Source organism: Myotis brandtii, unplaced genomic scaffold, assembly GCF_000412655.1.
Source record: "Myotis brandtii unplaced genomic scaffold, ASM41265v1 scaffold399, whole genome shotgun sequence".
Lineage (NCBI taxonomy): Eukaryota > Metazoa > Chordata > Mammalia > Chiroptera > Vespertilionidae > Myotis > Myotis brandtii.
The window spans coordinates 4,160,192-4,165,546 of record NW_005365325.1 but is presented as its reverse complement, the minus strand read 5'-3'; the positions used below and the strand labels follow the sequence as shown (position 1 = coordinate 4,165,546).

Below are 5,355 nucleotides of genomic sequence, written 5' to 3'. Positions count from 1 at the left end.
AGGGGGCAGTGCCCCAACTCCCCTATCAGCCCTACTCTGTGAGTGACAGGGGGGAGCTCCTCAACCCCCTGATCAGCTCTGCTCTGTGCATGACAGGGGGGAGCTCCCCAACCCCCTGATCGACACTGCTCTCTGTGTGACAGGGTACGGGGCCGTGCTCTGTGCGTGACAGGGGGCAGCGCCCCAACCCCCTGATTGGCCCTGCTCTGTGCGTGACAGGGGCTGGCGCCGCAACCTCCCCATTGACCCTGCCTTGAGTGTGACAGGGGGCGGTGCCCCAACCCCCCCAATCGGCCCTGCCCTGAGCATGACTGAGGATGGCATCGCAACCTCCCGATCTGCCCTGCTCTGTGCATGACAGGGGGCGGCGCCCCAACTCCCCAATCAGCCCTGCTCTGAGCCCGACCAGGGGCTGCACCTAGGGATTGGGCCTGCCCTCTGCCACCTGGGAGCAGGCCTAAGCCAGCAGGTCGTTATCTCCCGAGGGGTCCCAGACTGCGAGAGGGCACAGGCCAGGCTGAGGGACCCCCCTCCCCTCCGAGTGCACAAATTTCTGTGCACTGGGCCTCTAGTTATAGATAAGTTTGCATTCTCTAGACTTTTATGTAGATGTAATCATACAGTGTGTGATTTTTTTTTCTGCCTTCTTTTGCCCAGCACAATCATTTTGAGATTCATCCATGTTGTAATATGTATCAGTAGATTATTCCTCTTTACTGCTGAGTAGTATTGCATTATATGTCCATACCAGAGTTTGTTTATCCATTAATCTATCAATGGAGTTTGGAACTATTTTAAGTTATTACCATTTTTAATAAAGCTGCTATGAACATTTATCTATCTACAAATCTTGTTATAGGTAAGTATTATTTCTCTTGGGTAAACTCCTTAGAAGTAAAATAGCTGGTTTATAGAATAGGTAGATATTTAACTCTCTAAAAACTGCCAAACTATTTTCCAACAGGTTTATACCATTTATTTTGTTGCCAGCAGTGTATGAGAGTTCCAGTTTTCTATATAATCATAAAACCTTAGGATGGGCAGTCCTTTTAACTATTCTAATAGATATCTAGTGATATTTTTTTGTAGTTTAGTTATTTGAAAAAAATCTGAAGATTTTTAAGAGCTGTGACATGGGCATACAGCAGTGCTCTATCTAGCACTATTTCCATAGCAAAAGCAAGATCTTTCTGTGGACTCTACTCAATTTCTAAAATATACTTAGTTTTGAATTATTTTAAATATTCCACAAAGATGTCTCATTTTGGGAAGCATTTTGTCAACTTTTTTTTGCAAAAACCAATTGTGTTAGAATTATTAAATGTATATACACGTCTTAGCCCATGCATTTTAAAGACATATGACAGATTTAGGGACACCAACGAATTCATATATAGGTTACTTATACTTTTACATGAACAGATCTAATGAAACACACTGGCTTTATCTGAGCACTAAATATAAGAAACATCCACATATGGCAAAGTGATAAAGTGAAGAAACATTCCAAAGACTAGGGGGCTTTTGTCATCACGCTGTATCTACATCCCTCCTTTCCCTGGTAGAAAAAAAGTATGTTTAAGGACAGGTATGACTCATAAAGAATTCACTTAATAACTATTAAAGAAGGGTGGAAAATGGAGCTTGCAGAGGAGAATATTGCCTTGTGGAACAATACAGAAATAAAACCCATCGGGATGAAATATTTGTCTTGTATTTGTTTCTCTGGCTAAAATAAAATGTAGCTACTTGTTTCACACCTTAAAAATCAGAACTACACTTCCTTCATTGGATGCAAATAAACATTTTTTTTAGGGTTGAACATTTATTTATAACATATAACCTATACAAAACATCTCTAGAGCAGTGGCTGTGGGTCTGAATGGACCCTTGAACCTGTCAGCAGCTCCACCTTGCAGGTCCCTCCTGCTGCCCCCAGAGCCCAGAGTTTGCTTGGGCAGCAGCATAGCAAATATTGTGGGTACAGGCTGTCACAGGGTTAGATGATCTTCTACCTGGAATGACTGAAAGTTGATCCAACCGCTAGTCTGTCCCTTCCCCTCCTTTGCCTCCACTGCAGTTAAGGCCACCAGGATGAAAGTAGGGTCAGGGCTGGGGACCCACTGGAGACTTGCTAAGCATAAGGTAGGGGTAATTGGCTTAGGAGAATAGGTATTTGGAGAGGTCTGATTACAATAGAAGCTGATGATCTTGGTTCAGCACTTCCAAAATAAGGACTAGGTGACTGCAGCAACCATAGAGCTTCTCAGAGGAAGAGGACCATGCCCCCTGACCCTCACCCTCCTTATCCCCTCATATAGAATATAAGCCCTTATCCCAAGAGCCACACCAAAGAGCCCAGGGAACTCCACAGGCAGGGAAATCTTGCCCATGCTTGGAGGGCAGGGAGTGAAGAAAGACTCTCTGGGCTCCAGGGTCTAATCTCAGAGCAAGAGACTGGAGACCTGACCCACCTGATCCTCACTTGTGGGTGTGTAAGCAAGTAGTCAGCCTCCTTTTCTTGGAGGTCACAGCCTGGGGAACTTCCCTCTGAGGGCTGGGATAGGCCTGTGGAGACAGAAGGGTTGGGGCCAGCTTTCAGGAAGCTTAGTTGGATGCTCTGGGCCCATTTGATATCTCATAGCATATCTTTCCAGCAGAGGAGGTGCCTCGGCTCTGACAGGGAAAAAGGTGGAACTTGGCTGACCCCACACTCACTAACATGTACTAGGGACCTCAAACAACTAGATGGGGAGAGGGAGAAGCTGGGCCCACAGGATCCAGAACAAAGGGTGGGGAGGAACTTGGGGCATAGCACCTAGGGTCCATAGGTGTTCCAGAGTTCCCTGAATTACAGGTTCAGCTGATGTAGATACGGTGGAAGTCATGGGCACCAAAGGCCACATTACACTTGGGGCACTTCCTCTGGCGGGCCTCATAGCGGCCCTGCACACACTCGAAGCAGAAAACGTGGAAGCACTTGGTAAGCACCGCATCCTTCTTGCGTGTGTTACAGCAGGGGCAGGTCAACCGCGCCTTGTACTCCTTGATCTCCTCCTGGAGGATTTCATCAGCATCTGCATAAACCTCCACCTTCCTCTGCTTCTCCAGCTTGCGCCGCAGCCGTGAGATGTCCTCCTGAGCCCTTTTGAGGTTGAAGCTCTCTTTCTCTCGAGCAGCACGGCTCTCTGCCAAGCAAGGCTGGCTCTCTCGCAGCCGTGTCTGCACATGCTCCAGCTGCACCTTCAGGTCTTCTGCCAGCTGGGCTGATTCCACAGCCTTCCTCTTACTAAGCTCCAGGGCCTGGTTGCATAGCATCAGCTCCTTTTCCACACCTCCAAGGCTGCCCTGCAAGGCCTGCTCTTTTTCCTCCAGCTTCTGCATGGTCAGCAGCTGGGCATCCACCTGAGACTTGAGGCAAAGAACCTGCTCGCCCAGCTCATCCCTCTCCTCTCGCAGCAGCTTGTGAATCTGGTTGGCCTTGATCCGCTCTGACATCAGCTTAAAGTTGGCATCATCCTTTTCCCGCAACTGCTGTAGCAGCCGCCTATTTTGCTCTTGCATGTCCTCAAAAGCCTGACCTGTCACATCCATCTCTGACAGCAGAGCCTCCTCCTCCTGCTTGGTGGCACCCAACTTGCGCTGCAGATGTTCTATATGCTCCTCTGCCTGCCGAATGCGCCGCATGGCATCCTCATCTGCAATCTTCTTCCTCTCCCTCTGATCTCTTTCCTCCAATTCCCGGATGTGATTCCGTAGCTCATTGACCTCGGCCTTGATCTTGCATTCAGCTGCCATAAGCTGCACCTTATCTCGTTGCTCCTTAGGCACTGTTTTGTACATGTCCAGCAGCAGCTTCATCTCCTTCTGGCTTTCCTGGGCCTTCTTGAGCTCTGCTCGGAGACATTTGAGAAATTCGGACTCTTTCCTCTTGGGCTCCTCCACCTTGGCCTTCTCCCGATCAGCTCTTGAATATGTTGAGGCCATAGATTGGGGTCCCAGGCCAAGCCCTTCCCACTCCTGAAGCTCCCATTGGGGCCTGGGCTCAGGTTCTCGGACCCAAGAGGAGGGGCCTGGGGCCCTGGGAATTAAGGCCTGGGCATCTTCCTCAAAGGGGACCAGTTCCTCTATCTTTGATAAGGAGGTAGTCATGGTGGCACCAGGCATTGAAACCATCTCCTTTCTGCTTTCGTGGTCACCAATAGGGCCTGGCCCACCCTCTTCTTGCCCTGGGTCTGGGGCACTGAGACCAGAGTCCTCCGGGATAGAGTACATAGAGCCACTGGCCTGGGCTTGGAACTTGCCAATCTCAGCCTGCACTTCCCGCAGCTTCCGTTTGTATCGCTGGGCATCCCCCTTTAGCTGGTGGTTGTGGTTTTGAAGACTGCTGATCAGATGGCGCATCTCACGGTTGATGGGCCCTGCCTGCTCATTGGCGGCCAGGTTCTGTTCAAACTCGATGCGCAGCATCTCATACTCCTTGCGTACCTGGGCCAATGTGTCCTCCATCTGGATAACCTCTGAACGCAACTTCTTCTGCAGCCCCAACTCATCGCTCTCCATGTGCTCAATGTGCATCAGGTGTGAGTTCTTGGTGGCCAGCAGCAGTCCCCGGGCCTCCTCTAGCTGGGCCTTCACTTGCAGAGACTCATTGTAAAGCAGTGAGAACTGGGCCTGCAGCATTTGGTACTCCTCCGTCTCCTGTACCACCTCCTCAGGAAGACTCCGCACGGCCACCTTGAGGTGCTCATTGGTCCGCACAGCCTCCTGAAGTTCGACCTGGAGCTTCTCCAGCTCTGCCATGTGGCTGTTGGCCAATAACTGGTTTTCCTCTAACTCCGCATTCAGCATCTCAAACTTCTGCAGGCTGAGTGTGATCTGGCCTCCCTGGAAACCTGCGGAGCTACCAGATACATAGTAGCCAGAGTTGAGCTGCTCCAAGGCCTCTGCCAGGTGCTTATTGAGCTTTTGCTCACGCTTGTGCAGCTTCTCAATGTCCCACTGCAGGTCCTCTACTGTGGTCTCCATCTCTAGCACTTTGGTCTCTGCTGATGTCACTTTATCCTGGAGCTCAGCGTACTCCAAGGAGATGCAGTGGTGCTTCTCCTGTAGCTGGGTGGCCAAGGCCTGAAGTCGCCGGTTCTCACAGCCCAGCTCCCGGGTGCGTGCTGGTCTCCATCTCTAGCACTTTGGTCTCTGCTGATGTCACTTTATCCTGGAGCTCAGCGTACTCCAAGGAGATGCAGTGGTGCTTCTCCTGTAGCTGGGTGGCCAAGGCCTGAAGTCGCCGGTTCTCACAGCCCAGCTCCCGGGTGCGTGCCCGAGCCGCCTCGCCGCGGGGCTCACCTCCCCCTC

At 50.6% G+C, this 5,355-nt stretch overlaps 1 protein-coding gene and 1 pseudogene across 3 annotated transcripts in view; one reads left to right on the top strand and one right to left on the bottom strand.

The window, feature by feature from the left end:
* The window catches only part of ANO3 (anoctamin 3), a 285,060-nt gene that overhangs the window by 187,209 nt on the left and 92,496 nt on the right, over positions 1-5,355 (top strand). The window lies entirely within an intron of this gene.
* Positions 2,714-5,355, bottom strand: part of LOC102251622 — a 16,480-nt pseudogene continuing 13,838 nt past the window's right edge.